The sequence below is a fragment of the Cupressus sempervirens genome, chromosome 10, assembly GCF_028749045.1.
Source record: "Cupressus sempervirens isolate cs-2001-9-10 chromosome 10, ASM2874904v1, whole genome shotgun sequence".
In the NCBI taxonomy this organism is placed as follows: Eukaryota; Viridiplantae; Streptophyta; class Pinopsida; order Cupressales; family Cupressaceae; genus Cupressus; species Cupressus sempervirens.
The window spans coordinates 702,714,676-702,742,064 of record NC_143127.1 but is presented as its reverse complement, the minus strand read 5'-3'; the positions used below and the strand labels follow the sequence as shown (position 1 = coordinate 702,742,064).

Below are 27,389 nucleotides of genomic sequence, written 5' to 3'. Positions count from 1 at the left end.
CCAATCAAGTGACCAATCACACCCATATCCTAAACCTTTTTTAAAGAAAAACTAAGATCAAAAATTAGTATAACACTTTTCATTTTACATTGTTTATGTCTGGGGCCTTCTTTCCATGTATCTTGATTGTAATCTAATGCTAGATTTAATTTAATGGAATCTACCTGCTCTCAAAATCTTCCTTCTTTAAAATGGTTTATATTTATATTTTTAATATTCAAAGTTGGTATAATGTCACTATACCTGATTTCTATATAGTAACTGATAAGATCCATTGTTTATAGTAATGTTTAAATAGGTCAAGTCATTTTTTCCAAAATTCTTTAACTACTCCAGCAGGGACACTTCGAGTGAAGTTTACCAATGACCAATGTGAAATTTTGGTGCCCTTAAATAGTATCAGCAACATAAACAATAAGCCAAGTTGGAAATGAGTTACGAATAATAGAGTTCACTTACACGAGCAAAGCCACAAATCAATACTAGAATCTAAAGTATTTTGTCATTTCAATTTACATTAGAAAACACTTCTTATCAAAAATACGTTAAGAATATTGTAAAGAAATGCATAATTTATAACTTAAAAAGTGTAATCTTCCTCAACTTTAATGATATCAAAGACAAATTCCAAAATTAGATTTTTGAAACTTGATTCTCATATTTTCAAAATAGGTTATCTTCACCTCCTTTAATTTTATGCAATATTTATAAATATTTATCACTCTTTATGCTTGAACATAAAAAAACATAAAGACCTAAAAAGTATTTTTCTAGGGTAAATATATAAATACTTGCACAAAGTCTAAATACATGTGATATTTTCACTCCATCGCCTCATTGCAAATGGACAACCATGGGAAACCTTTTTGTTTGGTAGTTTTGTGGTTTTCCTAGGTATGTCTTGGCTTACCAATATTTTTGCAAGTCTCAGGTAAGAAAACACAAGCAACATAGAGGTTGGAGGGGATGAGATGTGAAGCATTTGAGTAGTAAAAGAATGAAAGTGTAAGGATTCTCTTAATCAACAAGTCAAACTCCTAGCACTTGTGGAATATCGATCACCTTATCTCCATCATTCTCACAAAATGAAAACTTCAAGCCTTCATCTTTAAAAAAATATATGCAACATCATGTTGACAACCAATTCTTAGATGATAACTCTGAGAAATCATGGGTGGTTGGACATTAGATAGTGAGTGTGAATCTTAGTTTCACATGCAAAGAATAAAGTGCTATGTTGAGGAAGGGAATGAGGATTGAAATGAGTGTGAAGAAGTGAATCACTCTCATGAATTATAGATATTAGAGAAGAAAAGTATTCCATTAAAATAGTACCCCCAACAAATCAATGAAATGTTGTTGCAACCCTTTGGTATTTGTTTATAATCAAGAGAAAATTTGTAGCAAGCTATTTAACCTATTACATTGGAAAATAGGAACTCATGTAAGAGGATCATAGAAAAGACATGGAGGAGTTCACAACTAAATTATATTGTTGTGAGGGTGAAATATAGAGAAAATCAAGGTATGATGATATGAAATTAGTTTAAGGGCAACTTCAAAAAGAATCATTCAATCCAATGAACAAGAAGATTGCCAAAAGCTAGTTAAGTCTAACAAAATTTAAGCATCTACCTAAAACAAAAGAACCATTTGAGACTAAGAGCACAAATAGTCAAATGACTTATTGACTAAAAATTTTAATATCATGAGCATTTGCATCTTAATCTATTACTACTAAACCTAATCATAAGAAGACATAAAGCACCTAGAGCATACCAACAACAAAATTCATAAAGCATAACAAACTTAATTAGTATCTATGTGTGCAATAGTCTTAGTGGATAAGTGAAGACTAAAGAGATAATCCTATGGTTGTTAACAAATTTTTGAGGTGATGCATAACAATAGTAGTAGAAGATCAAAAGCATACCATTACATGAAATTAGAGTCTAAGGGCAGATTCAAAAGGAAGAATTAAGTCTAATGAAAAAGAAAATAGTGTGAAAAGCTATTCAAAGCCTAATAGTTTAAGCATCTAGCTAGATGAAAGCATTGTTATAGATATATTAAGATCACAATGGAATTAAGCATGATAGACTTAATTTACTATGATAGTTTACACATCTATCTAAATTAAAGACCTGTTACAGATGACACATTAAGAGCATAGTTATGGTGTTTTGCATGAAATATTTAATACTATGACCATTTTCTAATTAATCTATTCAGACTCTGATTATTGGATCTAAAAAAATCTTAAAGAAACTAGAGCATGTTAGCAAGAGCAGTTATTAAGCATGACAAAATTAATTTTTATGTGTGTGCTATACAAGTCACATTTGATAAATAAAGAGATAGTCCCATGACTATCAATAAATTTTTTAATTTATGCATATTACTAGTAGTTTAAGGTCAAAAGGGAGGGCAACTTGAAAAGGAAGAGTTCAATCCAATGTAGAAGAAAACTGCCAAAAGACAATCAGACTCATAATTTAAGCATCTCCCTATAATAAAAGAACTATTGTAGATATATTAAGAGAAAAATTAGTAAATGACCTTTAACTTGAAACATTTAATACCATGACCATTTGCTTCTTAATCCATTCAGAATGTAATAACCTATTGAACCTTTTTGCAACTACTATAAACAATATTCAATCATAGTGAATAAGTAAAGAGTAAAGTGATAGTCCTATGGATGTTGACAATATTTTCAAGTGATGCATAACAATAGTGGTAGAAGATAAAAAAGGTATGATGATATGAAATTAGTCTAAGGGTAGCTTCAAAAAGAAGAATTCAATCCAATGAACAAGAAGAATGCCAAAAGCTAGTTAATGGCCTCTATGAAAACTCATCTTCTCTGATGAATTCTATTGTGTTTTCTTCATTTGTTGTGACAGCCATTCTTTTTAACATCTATATATGAGCTTCATTTATAGAGTTTAAGAATTTCCCTTTGCAATCTTAAGGTAAGTGATCTTAATTTATAGGTTTTGCAAGAAAATTATAATAGGTCTTCCATCTAATAATTGAGAAGGTCTCTAAACTCTTGGATATATGCATGTATTGGTCAAAAACATTTTGATTTCTCATGACATATCTAACAAGATTTTTCTATCATGTTTAAAAGTTCTCCAAAATAGGTCCATGTACCATTTGGAATGGTAAATGTATGGAAGTAAACTAGTTTTCAAATAAACTATCACAAATAATTAGCCAAAATAAATCACAAATTAAAAATTTGGCATACTTATAAACAAAGTATGTGGTTTAAATTCATTGTAGGAATAAATACCTTGTACGGTTCTTTTCTTGTGCTCACTACATCGTTTTCATTAAAAATTGGAACTACATGTCTATCAAAGAACCTATAGTTTCACTCAATTGTTTTCTAAACTCTGAATCCTTGAATTCATTATCAGTTAGAAGAGATTTGGATGATGTAACATCTAGTTGTATCATAGCAAGACATACTTTAATTTGTGTAATGTATTGAAATAAGTTCTCTTTCCTATTTATCTCCTAAGAAAGTATATTGAGCATTACAAATATGGCAATCATAAATAAGATTAAGGCTATTGTAAACCTAACTAAATAGACTATCATATAGAGCCATGAGATCACTTTTCACAATAGTAGCACATGGTTTTCCATCAAGTTCCATCTATGGTTTTTGGAGATCTACAAAACTATTCAATATTGTAGACATCAATGTCAATATAATAGAGTATTATGAAGTCATAGGTAATAGGGATTGCAAAACAACCACACTAAATATGAATATGAGCATTATAAAAGAAAGTAAAGCATGTTGAACAAGGTCAGCCATGCATTTCAACACACATTTAAACATTTATCTAAACATGTAAGAAGAGTTATTGCACTATTTATTGAAACACTATTTCAAACAAGTAAATACACTTTGATCCATGTCACAAACAATATCAATTTCTCTTGATAAGTTATCTAATCTTATTTAAATAAAAGAACCAAGATTTGATTTTAAATCCTATGCACTATCTTTTTGAGGAGATTGTAAAGAATTATAAATAAATACCTTTGTAGGAAATTTCTCCCCTCTTTCCTTAGCGATGTGTTGAACATCCTGAAAAAGCTTATTATACTACTCATAGAGATCAAATAGTCAAGCCCATTCATTTTTTCCTCTTGCAAGTTCTCTTGGTTCAATTACAATAAAAGGGTATTCTCTTTGGCTATCTTCTCCATCTTCTTCAAACTCTTTTGAGTGCCTTCTCCTCTGCTTTTTGCAAGCGTTGAGTTTCTAATCACTACAATAGTTGTTATTATTAGGTAGTGTCATTAGCCCACTCATTGTAGCATTCAAATAACCATTATTTTGTAGCAGTAACACATGATCATTGCCTATATTTAAGTTCAATGGATAGTTATTTTGTGAAAGAATCATAGTGTTATCACCATTAGGTTCTTCCACTAATAGTCCTATATCAACAACCCAACTAAGTTATCATCATATGATCTAATAGACCCTTATAATCCATCTATAGTCCTTCTCTTAACCAAATATTAGAAAGAACCAATAAATTAAAGAATACATTTCATATAGAAATGATGAATCTTAGAAACTATCGAATCTCGCCCCCTTCACCATTAATCATTATTCATGTCACATATGTATCATATTTAATTACTAAAGTGTATTATATTTCCACAATCTATACTAGATAATTATTTTCTCTTATTGAATAGATTGTGAGATAGTCTTTAGTATCAATGCTTATAGAGTACATTATTCATAATCATAATGCATTTTCTCATGATGTATAAGACATCCCATGATCTAAAACCTCAATGCTAAAAACTATCACAAAATTGATCCTAGAAGAGAAAATTACCATATTTGACATTATCAAAGAACACAAGTTTTAAAACCCATTAGAGAGTTGAAGCATAAAAAATAATTGCATCTTTACAAATGATGCAACAATGGTACTTAGAGTTATATGAACAATGAAATAGTTATAGCTTTAGAGGCTACCTACTAATATGATCTAATTTATGTGACTTTTTGAGGAGAATATCTAGAGGAAAACATTAGGAAAATTTGGACACTGGAGTACAAAATAGTGTTCTTAGAAGAAAAAACTATAACTATCATGTGCAACTATATAATTGATTAATTTCTCAAGAACATATATGTTCCCCAAAGGAAAACAAGGACAAAATAGAGTAAGGAAGCATCTATATGTGCACACAAAAACCAAGTATAATGATAACTCTTCCATTCAAATATATGTAGAAATGGGTAGGCACAAATTACCTTCTTGAGATAGTGTGTCTAAGCCATTCTCATCACTCTTGCATTAGTTTCCATCCATGACAACAAAGAGTTCCATATATGCTTCTTCCTCTCTACTTCATCTATTGGTGTAAATACATAGTTACTATTTACACTTTACTTAAGTTTGCTTAGGCTAATACATTATTTTATTATTTATTATGTGGGACACTTAGGAGTTTGCATAATTTTATGAGTTGTCATGTTGATAACACAGAAGTAAGCAACTCTAATTCAGCACATGGTGTCTACAACATTATTTTGCATGCTACACCTTGTAGGCTTATCCTGTCATCATCACACTTACTCATGTGCTTAATGGAGGATAACCCACACCTAGTGGACATGTGACTGGTTGTATGACTTATCATGTTGCTGATTCCTATGCATTCTAGAGGCATTTATATATAGGCACTCCTAGTGTACTGTTACATTGAATCGAATACATATTGATATTCTAATCATACTCTTTTTGGTCTACTATATTGTTTGTGCTTGAGTTCTTTGATCTTGGGTGAATTTTTCTCCAAGGAAAATTCTTACATGGTATCAAAGCTTGGAGAATTTCTCTTCACATAGTCACTTGAGACCATTGTCTCTTCAACACCTCAAAATAGATCTAGAGTATCATAATCATTAGGAGCATCTAGAGCTGAATGGACCTCAACATTGCATCTAAAATGTCAATTCAATGAAAATCAGCTATAAATTTGCCTACCCTAGGCTAAAGTCAGTTTTGAGGAAATTTTTTTTTGCAAATTAGCACTCAAAGGTCTAATTTGCAAATTCGAGTATGATCTTTTTTTAGATCTGCAATTTATTTTTTAGATCTATTTTTTTCTCTACAATTATGGATGGATTTTTTGAAAATTTTTAGTAGCCAATCAGCTCGGCCAATTTGGTGATATTTACTCCACATTCTGGCTAGCATCATTTTATACATTATAGTGACCTTGCCCACCACAGCTAATAACATCCATATATATGGTCGGCCTTGCTTTATAATGATATAGACAGAGCTTTTTTTTATAGAGTAACAACTCTAATCCCACATATTAAACCAAGTTTCCTGGCCACCGTAAAACATTCATCGGTAGATGTATTTAATTCTCGATGCTACTCTTGTGAGTCTCGCCCTTTCAAATACCTCTCTAGCAGCACCAAGGAAAATTTGACAGTGTCTCTTTCTGGCATGTGTCTGTTTCTGATGTTTAAAACACATTTCATTGCCATTAAAGATTTCCTAGCCCCTTTTGTTCTCATCTACATGGTGCACCACAGACACTACCACACAGACACCCACCAGCTTGCATCCAAATTTGACACCTTTCTACCACATAGAAAAACTATACATGTCAAATGTATATTGGAGAGCTCGACTGCCACCTCAACTAGCAGCAACCCCATCCATGCAGACCTCCACGTAGACTCGGACACATCATCAATGTCGAGTTAGTAATGACATGTAGGATTCCATGTGTCAATACACATCATATTTTTCCAAAAAAATTCGTATGACCATATTACCATGTGTCAATATTCTATACAGTCATACACCCTATTAGCTTGCCACATCAGCAGAGGAGGCTAATTTTTTCTTGTGTCAGCATTCCACAAGACTAAATTTGATGACTATTTGATCATCAGTCCCATGAATTTTTAAACTATTGTGATGGTCATTTGATAGTCAAATTTAAGCATGCACTTTTCTATCCAGACCTCTCACCACATGCAGTTTTGATTTCACAGTCTGACTTTGGGAGGCCATAACTCGATCATCCTCCAAATCAGGTGCAATTTTGTTTGATTTTGGGTAGAATTTCCTAAACTATTTAGTGGTTTCATTCTTTTCTAGTTTTGGTACAAGGATTTGTCAAAAATTGCATTTTTTGGTGACTATACCTATCTAATCCTGCATTTTACAACTTGAAATGCTTTGTATGGGCTCATTTGGACACATTTTTAGGTTCCATTTTTTTTGAAAGAGCATTATTTTTTGTCTAGTTTCTAGATGTGCAATCAGATTATAGGTTTGGTGGACAAAAATATCACTTTCAGACTTGGGGCCTTTTCTGCATTATATTACTTTGATTACTTTTTAGAATTGTTGTACATTTGAGCTACAGTGCTTAGTGACAGATTTGGGCCTCACAAGGTAGTTGTATATAGCAAAATTAGAAGTCCACTTTGTACATTTTTATAAGTGGCCTATTGTACACGCACTACATATAAAGTGCCCAAAAACATCTTCTTCTTCTTCTTTTTTTGGGGGGGGGAGGGAGGGTCTTTTGATTAAGTGAAAAATGGGGGTGTGTATTGTGTTTTTGTGTCTCTCTCTTATGCTCTTTCCATTTTTTGCATAATGGGTTCACCTAAAGGTCCACTTCTAACTTCACACAGTTATTCTACATGGAAAGATATTGCATAGAATAGAATAATTGAAAAAGGTCTAATTCTTTATGTTGATGGAATAATTCTGAAACCAACTAATGCTACATTACTCATTGATTGGAAAACTAAAAACCAATAGGCTTTAGCAATTATAAGGAGTTACGTACATAGAGATCTCTTCTTCCACATTTCCAATTTCAAGGAATCCAAACCTATATGGGACAAACTTGAAGCATTGTATGGTAAGGTGGATGAAGAAAAGGGATACCAAAAGAAAAAAAAATTCAAGTTCCAAATGCTTCCAAGGATTCAACTCCAACTACTTCAAAGGGAAAAGGGCAAGCACTTATGGAAAATAAAAGTTCTTCTTCAAAATGGATTCTTGACTCAGGTGCCTCATATCATATGGGTTCTTCAAAGGGAGACTTTTCTTCATTAAAGTAGTCACAAGTACCGCACATCTTTGTGGGAGATGATACTAAAATGGAAGTTGAAGAGAAAGGACATGTGGAGATGGAAAATGGGGAAATCAAAGATGTTCTCTATGTTCCAAACCTTAGTTCCAATCTCCTCTCAATTTACCAAATCACTCACCTTGGAGATGGAAATAAAGTTGAGTTCCTTCTAGATTCAGTAATGGTGTGAAGTTTTGATATGGCTATCAGGATTTAACTGTGTGATTTTGAGTCAAACTCATTGACCCATGTTTCATGAGTAGTGATTGAACATGAATCCATTAGATTTAGTGGGGAAAGTCAATCATAACAAGAGGCTTTATCCTTTCTCCCACTTTGTGCCTAAGTCTCCTTCACATGCCTTGTTAATTCAATCTAATTCACAAATCAAATTATGGCATGAGCGGTATGGTCATCTTGCCTTCTACTATCTTCAACAACTTTTCTCTAAAAACATGGTCAAAGGTCTACCTAACATCAACTTTTCTAAGGGTGAATGTTCATCATGTTCAGTGGCTATGCATCTCAAGGAAAAGTATGATAAAGGGAAGTCTTCAAGAGCACCCATTTTTCTTTAGTTGGTTCACATGGTTTTAACAAGTCCTTTTGTAGTGACATTAATCAGCTAGGGTTGTTACACCCTTATTTTCATTGATGACTTTTCATGCTACACATGGGTCTACTTTCTTCATCACCAGAATGAAGTGTTGGGCAAGCTTCAAGCCTTCAAGATTCATGTTGAATAGAAATCAAAGAAACCCATCAAGGTTCTATGGATGGACAATGAAAGTAGATATGGGGATAGAAGACTTAAAGAATTTTGCAAACTTGATGGAATTGATCTTCAGAATCCACTATCATTTGGTCTACACAAGATAGATGTTGCAGCACTAAGGATATGAAACCTTAAGTCCATGGAAAGTTGCATGATACAAGTCAAGTCTCTTGATCCTACACTTGAAGTAAAAGCTATTAGTAGTGCCACTCAGATACTTAATAGGTCTCCTCATAATGCTTTAGATGGTAAGACTCCTTTTGAGGCATGGTATGATATAAAACCAGTTGTTAGTCAATTCAGAGTCTTCAGTTGTCTAGCATGGGCAAACATATCTTCTAAGGGATGCAAGGCACGATAGCCTAGGCCTTGTGCTTTCATCAGATATGAAGACAGTGTTAAGGCATACAAACTTATGGATCTTGAGACTTGTGACATCTTTGTTGAGAAGGATGTTCACTCTGAGAAAAGTTCACACAACTTATCCTCTACTCCTCTTCACACTTCATACACAATGGAAACTAATAGTGACACCATCAATAGTGATTCAATAGATTCAGATACATGGGGTTCTATCGATAGTTGTAGTGAACGGTCATAGTATCAACATAGTCCACATGCCTACATTGCCACAATGAGAGGTCCAATACAATAGGGTACACTTTGTCTTCTAACTCCAGTAATAGGGGATGACTACATAGAAAACATTTCAGGTTTTTTTGTGGATTCATACATAGTAGACTTGGGGGACATCATTGATGATATACATCTTCTCTTTGATGAGGCATATCCTTCTTCAGTTGTTGCAAGGGCTCACTCTGACCCTCATGTCCATTCTCCACATTATCAATCTTTATAAGTTGATATGATTGTGGATCATTATGTACAACAGTTACAGGAGGTCTTTTTATCCTTTGAGGAGATAGTTATTTCTTTTGGAAAAGTTCTACATCCATCCTTGTCAGATCTGCACTCATTCTTTTCAGCACCCTTGGAAGAGAGGATAGTCAATATCAACATAGGGATAGTTGAGAAAGTTTCAAAGACAACATTCATCATTGGGATTCTTTCTATATATAGGGGAAGCATCTCATTCATACCTTTTCCATTACTTCTTCCAAAGGGGAGGAATATTATTTAGCACTCAAGGACCAACTTCTTCCTTGGAGAAACTATCACTAATTAGCACTCTTCATTTGGGGTGGGGGGGACTACCTTGTCTCTCTTCCTCTTCTCTTATAGGTGGGACTTTATCCTCTTATGGGGTTTTGTTCTTCTCATTCTTTACTATTGTATATACTTGATGTATGTCATAATTGAGGGGTCTTGATTACTCCATCCATCCATGCATCTTGTCTTTTTATCTCTCTTTTTGGGGGAAGGTTTTTCCCATGAGGTTTTCCCTCTTTCTCTTCTTTATGAGAGATTGCATTTCATTATGTACATGGGTACCTAACATGGCCTAGTAGCTAGGACCCATCTTGCATTTCATCCTAGTTTTCATAAGCTTAAGGGCATTCCCCTAAGTTGCACTTAAGGGGGGGTGTTGGTGTAAATACATATTTACTATTTACACTTTACTTAAGTTTACTTAGGCTAATGCATTATTTTATTATATTGAATGATTTTATTATTCATTAGGTGAGAGACTTAGAAGTTTGTGTACTTTTATGAGTTGTCATGTTGACAACATAGAAGTAAGCAACTCTAATTCAGCACATGTGTCTACAACATTATTTTTCATTCTACACCTTTGTAGGCTTATCCTCTCATCATCATTGCACTTACTCATATGCTTAATGGAGGATAACCCACATCTGGTGGACATGTGCCTAGTTGTATGACTTATCATGTTGTTGATTCTTATGCATTCTAGAAGCATTCCAGAGGCTTTTATATACATGCACTCCTAGTGTACTTTCACATTGAATTGAATACATATCAATATTCTGATCATACTCTTTCTGGTCTACTATTGTGCTTGTGCTTGAGTTCTTTGATCTTAGGTGAATTTTTCCCTAAAGAAAATTCTTACATCATCAAACCTTATCTCTTCTACCCTAATTGAAAATCTATTTCCATAATTCTCCCCAATAAGAAGATCAAGGCCATATATTTCATCCATGATCCTAACAACATCATTCAACTCTTGCTCAGTCAGATTGACCAACGTGTTGGCAATGAAACCCATCTCAACTATCTTGCTTAATGTTATTCATCTCAATTGATTGACTTGCCCCAAAGACTCAATGATAATCTATTGTTATCAATCTCTACTAGAACTAAGAGATGATGGAAAACCATAAATGTAAATTATTTTGATAATAGAGGGGTTGACAAATTTTGGTGTGAAATGTTCTTTTGTTGTAGAGACAAGAATAGAATTATTTGATACCATTTATTTACTATTCCATGCATATGTTAGTTACTTTATTTCTAATTAAGGGCCACACCACCCTTAGCAACCCACAACTAGAATCACAACAATATGGAGACAAAGAAAAGACAAAATTCTTAACAAAGCATGCTTTTATTATACTTGAAAATCATTACAACATCAACAATATGACATCATAGATATTACTTCTTCCAAAAGACATTTACAAATGCTTCAACATAAGAGAACTCCTAAATAAGAGCTTCCACAAGAAGAGTCTTCATACCAAGAGCTTCACCAATAGCTTCCACCAACAAAACTTCCACAAAGAAGAGCTTCACCAAAAAGAAACTTCCTCTCAAGATCTTTCACCTCCAAGCTTTCATACAAGAGATTGCACCATGAGAGCTTCACTACAACAACTTATACTTGAATAGCTTATAGTTAAAGAGATTATAGTTGAAGATGTTATACTTGAAGAACTTGATTAAAAATAATCATAAGCATTGCTTATATAGGCACTTACCACCCAAGATATTACAAACACAACCAATGTGGGATAAAAGGTAAATACAACTACCTTAAAACAAATATTAAATTCCCACCCAAATACATCTACACACCACCATGTGGCCCAATTATAAAATTATATTTCCTTTGTGGATCACAAAAAATATTAAATGCATGATTTAAGGAACTTTGTACAAACTTCTAAGATGCCACCTACACACCTCGATAAATGGAATGAGAACTATTTTTCTTAATTTTCTATTTACACCACCTACGCACATTGAAAATAGATATTTCTTTACATCAATTTCTTATGGGTTAGATTATAAATTTGAAGACAAATGGAGCTTTGTTTCTCTTTTCAATTTAATGAACTAGCAAAGTAATTAGAGAATTACTAAATTTTGAAGGAATATTTCTATCGTGACTTCGTATCATTTCATTCTATATTTTATTCATACTACAAGTTTTCATAACTGCATAATCAATTATGTGGATTCATAAGATGTGCAAATTTTCAAAGTTGATCTCATTTCAAGACCAACACATTGCCTGAGTTATTCCTGCCTAGGTCAAACTTGGTTTACCTCTTCTATTCTCTAGTCAAGAATACATCATAGTAGGATTAGAAACAAACAAATTCTTTGAAAATCACCTACAAGGAAGTTGTACCTATAATTCATAGGGAAATTAGTTATTAAGTATCACTTTCCCAACTATTGTATTCAGTTGTTCTTCAAACATTTGGGCATTTTGAGACTTGTTAAAGGAAGAACAATATGTTTACCACCATGATTGTAATATGTTTGGTAGGCTTGGAAATAACCTAGTTATAGAGTTGGGTAATAAGAATGTATTAACACCTCCTCCTTGCATCAAATGTAAAGGCAGGTTAAAAAGTAGTTACCAAAAAAATATGTTTCTTTTACTAAAAAAAAATGACTCTTAAGAGATTGTAACTTTACTTTCCAAGTCTTGAGTCTACAAATTTTTGGGGTCACCATCTCCAAGAGTGTAATACAATAAATTGTCACTAAGTTCCTTAATACATATTTGCAATGATTATTAGTTAGTTTCCTAGCTCTCACAAGCATCAAAATATTAAAATTTTGTGCTTGGGAAAAAAAGGGATTTCTCAACAAAAATAAAAATCAGGTTAAAAAGTGGTTACCAAAAAAATTTGTTTCTTTTACTAAAAAAATATGACTCTTAAGAGATTGTAACTTTACTTTCCAAGTCTTGAGTCTACAAATTTTTGGGGTCACCATCTCCAAGAGTGTAATACAAGACATTGTCACTAAGTTCCTTAATGCATATTTGCAGTGCTTATTAGTTAGTTTCCTAGCTCTCACAAGCATCAAAATATCAAAATTTTGTGCTTGGGAAAAAAAGGGATTTCTCAACAAAAATAAAAATCTTACCAAAGTTTTCTTGTATGTATGAAGTTGGTATAGAAGCCAATACATTGTATAGATAGACTCAATCCACCAACAAAAAACGGTTGCCCACCTCCTTGTAGGAAGGTTGGTGTAAGCATATGTTGGACATGATTTTTTTTTATAACAAAAATATTGGAATTTTTAAATTTAATACTATAATGAAGTCAATGTTGTAATGAATCCTAGAGAAAAATAGTGGAGAATCACCAAATAATCTCAATAACAATTGATTTCAATATACTGTCTTGACCCATATCCTCCCTCATTCTAGTTCAAACCACTTTGCAGTTCAACTAAATATCATTGAGGATTCACTCCCAAAATAATGTCCTTTCAAGTTTGAAAAAATGTGGGTGAGGGATAAAAACCTAATGAATATAATAGAATAGCAGTTGAAGGAAGTAGAGGTATCAAGATCAAAATTATATCACTTGGTAACTAAGCTAAAGAAGATCAAGAATAAATTGCTACTTTGGTAATAGTTTTGAAGAAAAAGAATAAATAGAGTAGGAAATTGAGGAGCCCAAAAGGGTAGTGATTGATAAAGGAATGGACATGAAACTCTATCTCAAAGAAAAGAAACTATTAGTTGGTTAGGAAGATATCCTTGGTATGTTAGTTTGAGCTTCACTTGGTTTCAAGAATACTTTAATATTCTCTACTTAACAAGGCCAACCATGTAAAGGTGAAAGCTCATCTGGCCTCACCCCCCTCCCCCTAACATCAATATAAATTCCCCATTATCATCTAATTACATACTTCATTCATTCATTCATCCATTTATGAACTATAACATTATATCAATACAATCACATAACATTCATTAATATGATATAAAATTCATCAAGACACAATACAAGTCAAGACTTCATTAACATGAAATAAAAATAAATATTAATTTGCAATATTCATAGATAATTACTTAAAATAACATTCTTTCATTATCCAACAAAGTTTACTAAAGAGCATTTTTAAAAAATCATTTCTTCTTTTTGTTTTTCTTATCTCTCTTAAGAAAAAAGCTAGTAGGAGCATCATATCTTCCTCATTCTCCTCCTCTTATGGTACATGTAATCTCAAATTATGATGCCTCCTATTTTGAGGAGCAGGAGGCTATTGCACTAATGGGGGCTATATTGCAAGAACAAGTAAATGAGTTAAATTGACATACTCTTTTTATTTTCTTAACTACTACAAGTATTTAATTAACCAATACAACATAACATGCACTTTTCTTACCTGACAATGCCACATTCTATACATTAACATTTTGATCCACTACCACATCAACATGCTAAACACTTGGAACATGCTTCACTCCTTCACCATGATGTCCAACATGCTCTAAAATATTCAAAAAAAAGTTACACATCAAATTACAATTGAAGATGTTAAATTTTGTTCATAATTGTGTAATTAATTTCCAATGGTAAATTAATACCTCCACCACTATGATGCACATCATGGCCTTCATCACACCCAGGTTCTGTGATAGGATACGAAGGCTACAGTGAAATGTTATGCAGTCAATTTATGTTCAAAACTAATGCCAAAAAATAAATTTCTCAACTATTCAATTTGATTTACTTTTGATTTGACCAATTTACCCATGTCTCATTCGATGCACCAGATTCTTGGCATAGGCGTGTAGCCATGACTTTATATCCTTCCTTCAAGGCAATCTTTTTATCTTCATCCATAGGCTCTACATTGAATTATGTGTCCTATATTTTTTTTCATAATATCATTAGTTTTGCATGTATGATTTGATTAAAAACAATTGTTTGCAACATTATATTAAAAAAATTATATGAAATTCCATTGTTGCTACTTACAAGTTGAGACTGAAGATACATATAGCGACCAGAGCCTAGTTTGTGTTGGCCAACCTTTTCTACTCTCTCTTTTGTAGCCACTGATTTTTTTTGTAGTGTATGAATAGTTTTAAACACGTTAGATTATATATTTACAAAGATCACTAATTAGTGCATGATTATATTCTACTTAATAATATCATGACATGCCTTCCTTTTCCCTCTTCTAGTTCATTTCCTTTATCACGTAACCTTTTCTCTTTTGAATCTTCTATTATTTCATTCCACTCCATTGGTGGAATCATAAGAGGATGGTCATACTTTGTGTTCTCCTTTAAATCCCTTCTATATTGGTCCCTCATAGTCTTTATATGTTTTGATGCTCTTTTGAGAATTAGGGCAATGTCAAAAATGTTTTTTTTCCAAAAAGGTCCTCAAAAGATGTAATGAGCTGATTTTTTAATTCAAGACCCTAGTCATTCAACCTTAAAAAAAAAATTAAAGTTGTTAGATAAATAACTTTAATATAGTATAATAAATGGAAGAAAAGAAAAATATTGTAGCAATGATATGAAACTAGATTCCTTTTATGTATGGTGGGTCCAAATAGCCTTAATGTTATATCAAAAAGATGATCAAAGAAAACATTATTTCCTACAAAAACATCATGAGATTATCAATCCAAAATGATAAGTAAACTTAAATTACATTGTAAATAATAACAATTTTAAAGCACCTGGAAGCTTTCATAATTTTAATAGAAATATAGTTTTCTTGTTCAGCAACAATTTCCCCACAAAAGAACTAGTACTAGTCACATGGCCTGCTCCAAGAAATGGATTAGCTTCTATAGTACTAGTCTCTATTGTTGTATCAATTGAAGGTCTATCTATATGTGCACAAAATAGGTACATGAGTATAAAATCCACCCAAATTAAAAATAATGCATGATTCACACATTACAAAATATAGAAAAACAAGGTTTTACAAGTTGTACTTGGCATAGTTGAGGATGTTTGCATGCTCCTTGTTGCCGACAATGCACTTGACAATATCAGAGCAATGACTGAAGGAGGTGTTTGTACTTCATCATGAGATGAAGGATACAATATTGTTAGCAAAGACATTTGCATTGGATAAAGATAAAATGGGATACTAGCTATAAACATCCAAAAATAAAAGTTAAGTGTTCTAATGTTGATGAAAACAAACAATGTTGGACTAGTTTCACTTTCGACATTAGATGTCCTATTTCAACACTGAGTAGGACGAGCTAAAAAATAAAACAAGTATACCCATAATAGTCATAAGGTTACTAACACAAGGACCAAGTTGGGTAAGATGGCCAAGTAAAATCTATGTGTCATTCTTCTCTACATACCTTTCATTTGTGAAATGGCTATTCATTTCTTACACACTCAATTTAAACATTTCTTGTATCTACTTAGTACATAACAAGTTATGCTTAAGCGAATGATAAATTAGTAATTACCCAATATTAAAAGATTTAATTTTAAAAGTCATATTTCATTTGAATACATTAAGCATAGAATTAATCATTTTTTTAAACGGGGTGGAGAAGCAAAATTTGTTAACTTGTAGTGTAATCTTGTTGTTAATCTATCAAAAAAGGAACCAAATGTACTAGTTAGTAGTAGAGGAAACATAAAATTAACATCAATTTATTTTCCACTGCATTCAAAATGGTCCATGCCAACACACATAATCAACCTTGCTCATGTACCCAACTTTCGAAACATATTAGTGCATTAAATAACTTTTGTTGGTCTTAATATATTGTTGGTACCTACCTCTAATGTTACTTTTCTATTAGAATTTTAAACTTTTATGAGACATCTTATACCTCTAATATTACTTCTATATTAGAATTAAAAACTTTTATGAGACATCTTAAACCTCTATTTCTTTACTTCTGGTCACTTACAATATTGTTGAAAGCATATTGGATATATTCAAATTCTAATGAATACAAATTTAGGGCACTTGGTTAACTCTATTAATTTTAAATCTAAATGAATTATTTTATTAAAATTAATAGAATAGGTGAAATGGTATTTTCAAAAAAAAATTAAAAAATCATTGATTGTTCATGCAACAACAATCTAGATGTATCTAGAATTGGTTAACATGTGTACATTATTCTTGTGACTTTTGAAGAATATTCTAAAGAGGGTTGAAAGAAGATAATGTGTGATATGATATGAATTTCACTAGTCTGACATCTATTTTAAAATAGTGGAAGTTTTCAATCAGTGAATTCTAAATTAAGATAATTATATTATTTCGAAAAAGGAGGATTCAAATAGTGATTTTTTAATCCTCTTTTTATCCCATTTGAATCTTGTGTTGTCATATTTTAGGAAATCAAACAAACCATGAATTAGCAACCATGAATATCTAATTAAATAATGGACTTTGCTAAGGAACTAGAATGTGCAAGGCATATTACAATGTTTGGAAATCCTATGTCTAATTTAGTATATTACCATTGATTTATCTAGTGTAATCTTGATGTTACATGGATCTATTTATAGTCAATAAGTTCTTAGTTGAACTTGTTGGTCACAACACTCTCATCTTTTGTAGTCAAGCACAACCTAAACTAGTTCAAATAGAGACCCACATATGGAATAGCACTCAATCATAATTGAATCTTCCTTAAATAAACTCAACGGTGTAATAATACTATAATTTTTAGTAATGTTGTAAAGAGAAAGTGATACTTACATGAAGGTTGTGCACTGCAACCCTCACCATGTTCACCATGTAGTCTTGCAGGTGTCAAAAATCATTGTAGAAGAACACATTATTGGAATATTCAAATAGGAATAATGCTTCTGAGAGGGGGGGTGAACCAGAAGTATTGTACTTTGACCATTAAATTTTTTTAACTGAAAGTAGATTGCATGCATATAAACATATCAAACAATTATGAGAAACACATAAGCATAACCACATAACACTTGAGATTTTGGTAACCCAGAAACCTCTAGAAATAAGAAGGTAAAACTAGGGTGGGGATGATACCCACAAAATTACTGTAGCATTAATATTTGACCACTTCTGATGGTCTACCATGTTAAAGGCCTGCCTTATTAAAGGCTTTACACTGTATCAATAGTGACCTAGTTAAAGGATTTACAATCACTTTACATGAAGTGTTACCCTGTTAAAGGATTTAATCACCTATTTAAAGGATCAACAAAATAGCTGTTAAACTAACCTGTCACCATAGGATTTCCTTTCTAATACAATTGCTAGAGAGTATTAGGTCTAATAAACCTGATAGCTTACAATCCTTTGATTGCTAAATACAGACACTTAATCTACTTTTTTCTGATCTTGATCCTCTGAGATCTGATACTTTCCACTCGGAAATAGTTTCCCTTACACACCCTCATCCATTCACTTATACAATAAGATTTAGTCTTCCTTATAAAGACATTCAAAGACTTAGGGTTAGATATGGATCTACGATCCATATTGAATCTCTGTTTCCCCCTCATTCCTTGCACTTTTATTATTGGTTGCATGCCTTCTCCATTTTTCTTATTGGTTGCATGTAGATTGCATAGGAAATAAAAAAGATTCAATCTTATTATTTTAATCATTCAAGATTCATCATGTGTTGGCCATGAAAATGGTTTACTTCTGAATTAGTGAAGTTACAAACTCATATGTGTATTCTGTGTTACTTGGCACTTATTGATTCTAAATGCTCGACACTTACAACAAACTAGCTTACTCAGCTCCTGTTGCATTTTTGTATTGCTCGGCATCGTTTGTGACTTGGCACTCAAATATCACTTGGCACTTGTATCATGCTTGAAACCTGAATTCATTCATCACTTGATCTTCACTTAGCACCTAAAGATCACTCGACACCTGTTGGATTTCCTGACTCAGCTCATGTTGTGGCTCGACATACATAGTGTGCTCGGATCCAATGTAGAAAATCGTTAAGTGTGTTGGCACTCAAATGTCAAAACCATTCTGAGACTAACACACATAATATTTTAGATCATCATCCATAAGATACTATAAAATATAAACATCTATTAACCTTCTATTATTGCTTGAGATTAATTATTTCTTACGTTCAAAGAATTGACTCTATTTATCAATTATTTGTTCAGTGCCTCTGTCTCCTCACTTGTCTCACCTTCAAGGATAATGTTAAGAATTTCATATTTGTGTCTTTGTATGAGTTGGTGGGCCATGAATATGGGGTCAACACTAAGAGAAATGTCATCTAGAAATGATGCCCATGTTTTAAATCACATTTGATCTGCCAATTTTTTAGCTTTCCCTATCAATAAGTATCAAGTTGTGACATCAATATTAGTAAAATTCCATCAAAATAACTCCAAAGCCATAAAGAAAAGAACATAATAATACAATATTTGTTTCTATATAATTTGAACACTTACAATAATTAAGGTTTACCTTCATTGAAGAAGGTGTGTGAGATGGTGCATCCATACCTTTAGGTGGTGGTCTATTCATGTCACCCTATGAAAATTATTAGTAATTCTTAGCAATCAGCAATGAAATTAAAGTAATAGACTTACCAAAAAAATTATTAATAAAATAGTAGGTTATATATTGGAGTCAATATTAATTAGAGGCAATTGGTTTAAGTGTTATACTTACAAGTCCCATGATAGGGAAAAAAAATTATATCTATACAATTCAAATTGTAATCTATCAGAAGCTCTTCCCATGTACTTATTGATTTTATCACACATATAAAAACATGATTTCCCTTGCTACCTCGAATATAAAATTTGACTACTTATTAGTTGACATGGGTTGAGAACTATTTATAAATCCTACAATATTTCCTATTTATTTTTGCCTTCCATCAATATACATAGAGAACCTTTTACTTTGATCATTTTCTTTGCATTGTATATAAGTTGGTGACAATGCATACCTAAAAATACTTTTTTTTAATGCACAATCTGCATTCAATTATTGTAATTGTAACAAGGTCCTACATACTCCATTAATTCAATGACTTTATTGTAGTAGACTTTTATACCATCCATGGAAAATAGGCCCAAACCATGTAATAAAGATGGAGTTATGCGATATATGCTTTCATTAATAGAAAAATAAGTGTTAACTAGAGGTAGTTCCTTGGGTACCCATTCTTTCTGAAGATGTGTGTACCTCAAGGGAACCTTCCTATCACTCTCCTTATCATAAGAACATGATCCCACTTTAGCAATAAAACATTGCATTCATTTATTGAATTTTCTTCGAGTCTTTTGACCTCTAGTTGATCTCCCTATTTTAGACATATTAGACGTCCCACTTTTGTCTTCTATTCCTGCATTTTCCTCACTCGAGGAAGACAAATTATACAATACATATTTGGTGATACCTACAATCCATAAAATGAGAGACAAACTAGGACTAAAGTTGATGTTGACAGTAAAGAGAAGATATGAAAATAAAAAATTGTATCTATAGGGTCTATTGACTTATACTTGTTGATCCATGTGACTATGCAAGATCCTAGTCAAAGGTGTTGAATAGCCTGCATATGTAAATTATTTATCTTAAGTTAGCCAAACATTTGATCTAATTAATGTGTATATCTACAAAAATATTGGACATGTTGTACTTAAATTTTATATCTATACATATAGTTTTGAAAAAAAAGTTTGGTCACCTACCTCATCATATTCACCCATATTATAATGAATGAAAAGTTATCTATTTACAATGCTCTATATACTACAAATTACATAGAAGACAAAAATTACATAATTCATTCATTAAAATAATTGTATATTTTATAATTCCTTATCTCTACTTTATGTGTGGTAGCTATGCAATATCATTGTATATCCTCCATGACAGTAGAGTTCAAAACATAATAACTTAATTATAAAAACATACAAGTCAAACAAATTTCTATAAATAAATCATGACCCCATCATACTTGAAATTGATCATACATTGACAGATATTTCATTGATCGTCATCTTCATCCATTTCATCATCACCATCATCATACTTGTCATTTTGAAAATCATAATCACCACCACTGTCTTCATCACCATCATCATCATCTTCATCACCATTATCATGACCATCATCACCTTGATCATCACCATCCTCATCAACATGATTATGATCATGATCATGATCACTATTATCATCAACATCACCAAATCATCATTATCATTGTGTAATAGTTATTCATGATCATCATTTACTTCATCTTCTAATTCTTCAGTATCTTCTTCTTCCATCACATTATACTTTACTGGCCTTCCTCTTGGATCATGTCAAACAAAAAATGACTACCCCAGTTTGTGTAGAATGAAAAATTAAAACACTTGCTCAAATTGGCTTGGAAGAACATAGGGCACATCTCTAGCTAGCTCAAATGACCTTGTATTAATCATTGTAAACTCACTATCATGTTCAATAATAGTCCTATCAAAATCATTTTGATTCAGTCATAGCCTATACCATTTGACAAAAAATAAATCTAATTTGAATGAATTAAATTTGTACTCAAGTATATCATCCAAAATGGCATAGTATCAATTTTTAGATTGTTGAGGATGTATGTCATTACTAGATGAAATATTGGTGACCTTGAAGACTACACTTATCTTGAAATCACAAGTTTTCTTCATTTTTTCTGAATTTTGTCAAAAATTGGTTATATTTAGTGATGTAATTATTATCATTAATGGCAACACATGATTTACATACTTGTGGTAAACCTTGAAAATAAAGATACTTTTCTTTTGGTACTCAAAAAATTGTCTAAGTATGAAATTGGTTTACAACAGTACATTATTTTATATGTAGAATATTTCTAATGTCATATTATGACTAGAAAAGTTAGATGGAGATAGTATACATGTTGATGATGATGTGTATAACCTTGGACATCGGTACTAACATTACAAAAAAGAGATATTCATGTTTTATGAGTGAAACAGAACAACTGAATTAAAGGTAAAGGAATTGTTTTGTTTTGTTTATAAAATAATTACTTGACCAATTAGGGATGACATCAAAGATGTTTACTCTAAGTTGGAAAAGAATATTATGATCTTATCTGACCTAGCAGCAATTTGTGAAAAGGAATGGTATTTATGCAAAGGACATCTTGTGAAAAGAAGTGTGTAATTGTATTGTAATAAGTGATATGTGAATCTTCTACAAAGCAATATATGTGAAGTTGTTGAGAGCTTGATTTTGTGATCCAAGATTGAGTTGAGGTCAGAGATTAGTCAAGAAAGAAGTTACAACACCTATATACTTGAGGAATAATTACTTGTTTGAGTAGTGAGCTCTTCTCGCATCTATTATACTAGAACTCCTAACAAGGTTGGAATCTCCTAATAGGGATTCAAAGTCTCCTAACAGGGACTCTCTATACTAAATTTTCTCTTTGACTTCTAATAGGGTCCATCCTCTTACAAGGAACATATATATATATATTATCTAGTGGGTATCATCACCACAAGGGTATTCCCTTGGCTAGAGTTTTCCTAGTTAACAAAATATGGTGTTATGAGTTCTTTTTATGCATGGTTATTATTTATGTTCAACATTACTTATTTACTTTCTTATGCATGGTAAAAAGTAATTAATAATATCCAGTTGGCAAAAAAAGTTTGTAGAATATTGTTTCACCCCCCCCTCTTAGTATTCCATATTTCTAACAACATTTTTATGTGAAGTTTATGAACATGGTAGTACATAGCTTTGTAGTGTTTGATCTACAATTATTCAAACATGTCAAGATTATTTGTATTGATCTTTGAGTTGATATTAAACTTATAGGTTATTATTAGAAATCTTCTACGTATCTTTCTTTCTTAAGTCATATGCTAGATCAAGTACTATTAGCATAAGATTGGGATCTCCATTACGATGAGCTTTTTTAACCAACAATGCAACACCATCCCATGTTATAAGTGACCATTTTCTTAAGACTATTGAATCCATATTGTCATCCAATCAAGTTTATAATATACAAATGTAGTACATCCCACTCATGACTAACTATAAAGAAAATAACTAGAGTAATTAGAAATAGCTTATATTAATGATGGATAAGAATTAATTAACTAAAATAAACATCTTATAATTACCTCTCACTCTTTAATTTACCTTTCCCCGTCATGTATTCCCCTTCAATTTTTTTAATAGAGTTGGGATCCCGAATGTGATATACATGGATATTTGCTACAAACATTGAAAGATATTCACTAACATGGTCTAGTATACCATAGAACCCTTAGGATGTGCTCTTTGTCAAACCAAGCCCTTCTTAAATTTCAAGTGCCTCTCAACCATCCACATTGACCTAGTTTTTATAGGTCCACACAATTAAATCTTCTCAACTTGATGTATGAGGTAGTGTTCTTGAGCATTGAAAAGTAATTGAAGGTAGACACTTTTGCATTTCACACATAAGCTATGATATTTTTCTCTTCCAATATTTTAAATCTTTTTTATCAATTTATTTAGATGATAACTACCTAAAAGAGGTTCAACACACAAGAACATATAAATGAGATTTTGGATAAAATTATGCAATAGATTAAATAAAAAGTAAAGCAAGTCATAAATATAATATATGTGCAACAAATCTAAGAAATAACACTTTTAACCTCATGTATTTTCCAAAATCATATATAACTTGTTTAATACTGTTGTCAAACTAGTGTGGGAGGGATAGAGGTAGGACATATTACAATCACTAAAAATGATCATTTTAATATATTATGAAATAATACAATAGGTAGTACATGAAATTTTACAACTATATTGTAAATAGAAAACATGACTTACCTTAACAAAGGTATGCCAATCATGTGTTTTCAAACTTGGCCCAAAATCACCTTTCTTTGATATAAGAGTGCTTATATTTGCAGCAAATCCTGTGAAATTTTTTTTTTTATGACTTCTTTTAATGCATCACTTTATTGCTCTATTAATAACCCAGGAAGGACACTCATTTTTATGAGATCTCCATTGATATTTGATTAAATGAAATCTTTTAGTGCATGATTGGATTCATGAATGTCGGTACAAATTTTGGCACTTTTTTTCTCTATCACACCTTTCATCCAATATTTTCCATAGTGTCTCTATTACATTCTTTCCAATATGCATAGCATCAAATAAATGCATGATTGGAAAATCCTTGTAGTATGGAAATCTACTAAATTGAGTAGGATAACTTTTTATTCCTCTAGAAAGTTGTTGATTGACGCCTTGACAACCTTCATAAGCATCAACTACATCATTAATAAATAAAAGATAATATTAAAATATAAATTCTAAACTTTACACGACAAACTGGACATTACCTCGACAATTTAGTCTATAATGGGTAGAAGCAAGGAGTTGGGTCTTAATGCCGCAGAAGTATACGGATTGAGATCATGCTCTTTTAGAAATGGGTACCCATTTTTAAAAAATGGATACCTATTTTAGGTTCAGGCATCCAATCCAAAATTAAAAAAATGGGCACCCATTTTTTTAAAAATCAGGTACCCATTTTTTATTTTCAAAAAATAGGTACCCATTTTTGAAAACACAAAAAAAATTTAAAAAAATAGAAACGAGTACCGATTTTTGAAAAGTAAAAAATGTGTTCGTACTTTTTACTTTTAAAAAATGGGTACCTGTTTCTAAAAATTTAAAATTTTACTTTTTAGGGGGATTTTATATGTTGATTTGACTTTTTCAAAGCAAATACCTATTTTTTGAATTTCAAATAAAGGGTACCCATTTCTTACAACATTGGGTGAGATTTTTTTCTCCTACCTCAAATTTTGGTTTGGGATAGGCTAGGTGAGACCAAGCCTATGCCTTGACCTCTCAAGATTTGGCTAAGGCATTGAACTGACAAATTCACACCTTGCCATAATTTTTATGAAACAAAAACCCATTAAAGCTCTCACTATCTTGATTTCATAAATGTAAATTTAATAGTGCTATAATTTTATTTACTATTTTTGCATTATTTTTTAATGAAAGCTAGAACCTAAATGTAAAATAGTGAAGTTCACTAAAACTTTAATAACTTTTTAATTTTATAATTTTTCTTAAATTAATTTATATGTCATCAATCTACATACAATTCTTTTGAGTTTAAAAAAATATTTTTTGAAAAAAGTGAAATTTTGATTAAATTATGGTGTTCGTACATGAGAAGTTTTAAAAATTACCTTTATAGCCAAGTAATAATTAATAATAATAAAATTATTCAATAAAAAATTAAGAAAAAATATTGTCATCAATCTTAGGTGTATTAGGTAACTCCCTTTAAAAAGACTTACAAAAATTCATTTATTTGTGTCCAATTATGGTGTTCGTACATGAGTGTGGTATGGTCCTGAAACAACCATTTTGAAAAGGTGGTTTTTAAATATCCATACCAAAAACAAAATCTATCATATGGGTACACAAATAAATTACATATTCAAAAATTAGATTCTAAACACTAAATTTTTTATTTCTAAATTTTTTTATATTTAATTTCTAAATGCCTCAAATTTTGGCATCATTTAACAAGAAAATTTTAAAATAGGAAAAACACTTCCACTTTTTGCTTAAAAGTGAGACCCAACTTCTTGCACTTACCCCTATCATATTACAACTTCCATAGATGAGGTTTCATTCTTTGTGGCCTTGTTCTTGTCTCTTCTTTCCCATTAAAAAGGATTTTTTAGTAATACGATATTTATGATTATTGTGGAGAAAGTTCCTAAACTCATCAAACACCTGCTTTCCTAAACTTCTTGAATGGTGAGATTTCATCATCAGACCACAAAGTGGACATGCAAATTTTTATTTTGTCTAAAGACCTAAAAGATCATGTACAATTATCATGCACAACTTAAGCATATAGAAAAAATGTGTAAGCACTATAACAGACCAAAAATATGTGACCTTGACAATATAACATACTGCAAAAATGAGTTTGGCTAGGGGCATCATGTATTGTCCATAAAAGTATTGCATGGAATTGAAATTTCTTTTGTCCTATTGCATTAGAGATGTTATATTTAGTGATCCCATTCCATAACTTCAACAACTCATCAATAAGGAGCTCAATATGCATGTTCATATCTTTAACTTGGTACTTACCTAGTAATTGGATGAACAGAGACACTACATAATTATTATGAATATTTTCATGTATTATTTATAAATTAATTTAGATAAATATTAAATAAAAATATATCTAGTACAATTATTTACAACATTATGTGCTCCCTCTTTATGGACATCCAAGGAGGAATGTTATTGTTAATAACAAAGATAGGCCACACTAAGTAAACAAGATCTCATATCTCTAACAATTTTAACATCATCTGTTGCTAATTAAAGTTGAGATTGTGAAGTTCTTCTTTAAAGTGTGGCCATGTTTCTTCTATCTCTTTACATACAAAACCATTTGTAGGCATTTGCATAATGGCATCTTGACTTCTGTTGTTTGCATGGTAATCCATAAATTGTGGCAAGCTAGTGCACCTGAATAATTGTTGAAGACGTGGAATAATGGGAATGTATTAAAGAACCTTTTGAGACACCTTTTTTGTTATTTGATCTACCTGATATCTACTAGTATGAAAATCAAGGCATTCTATTGCAAATTCATGTTGTTTATGATATAGAATGTGATCATTTTGATATGCATGTATTGTCTGATACTTCATTCCAATTTGATTCATAATGGTAGATAATTCTCAGTATAAACAAGGAAAAATGTTTGATGGTGGTAAAAAAAACTCACCTATCAATCAAATATAAATTGTTAATATAATGAATAGTGATGGTATGCTAACATTGAAGATGACAAAAATGGCATACCTTAGCATTGCTACAATGGATAAACCATTCATAACATTCAAATTCACCAACAACACAATATCAAAGAGAATACTTGTTTGGGAGCCTTCATATAGGGGCTTGTGTGCCTTCTCAAGTATAAGCATATCAAGACCATCTTCATCATCATTTTTAGATGTGCTAGTACCATCATTATGAGCATCTTCATTAGCTATGCCAATACTATCTTCTTCAATCATATCCTCAGGCATATTATCATCTTCTTCCATGGGAGTATTATCCTTAGCTTGGATATTTACACCTCCATGTTCCTCTTGTTGGAAATCCACATTCAGTAGTCAACAAAAATCATGGCCCCCTTCAACATGAGCATGTTTCCTACAATGACATTGGGTTGTTTTGATTAGAATTATTTAATTCTTTAAGCCCTTACACTT

General features: G+C 31.6%; 1 pseudogene; it reads right to left on the bottom strand.

The window, feature by feature from the left end:
• Positions 1 to 4,015: 4,015 nt before the first annotated feature.
• On the bottom strand, positions 4,016 to 27,221 carry LOC149535760 (floricaula/leafy-like protein; annotated as a pseudogene).
• Between the last annotated feature and the right edge of the window lie 168 nt (positions 27,222 to 27,389).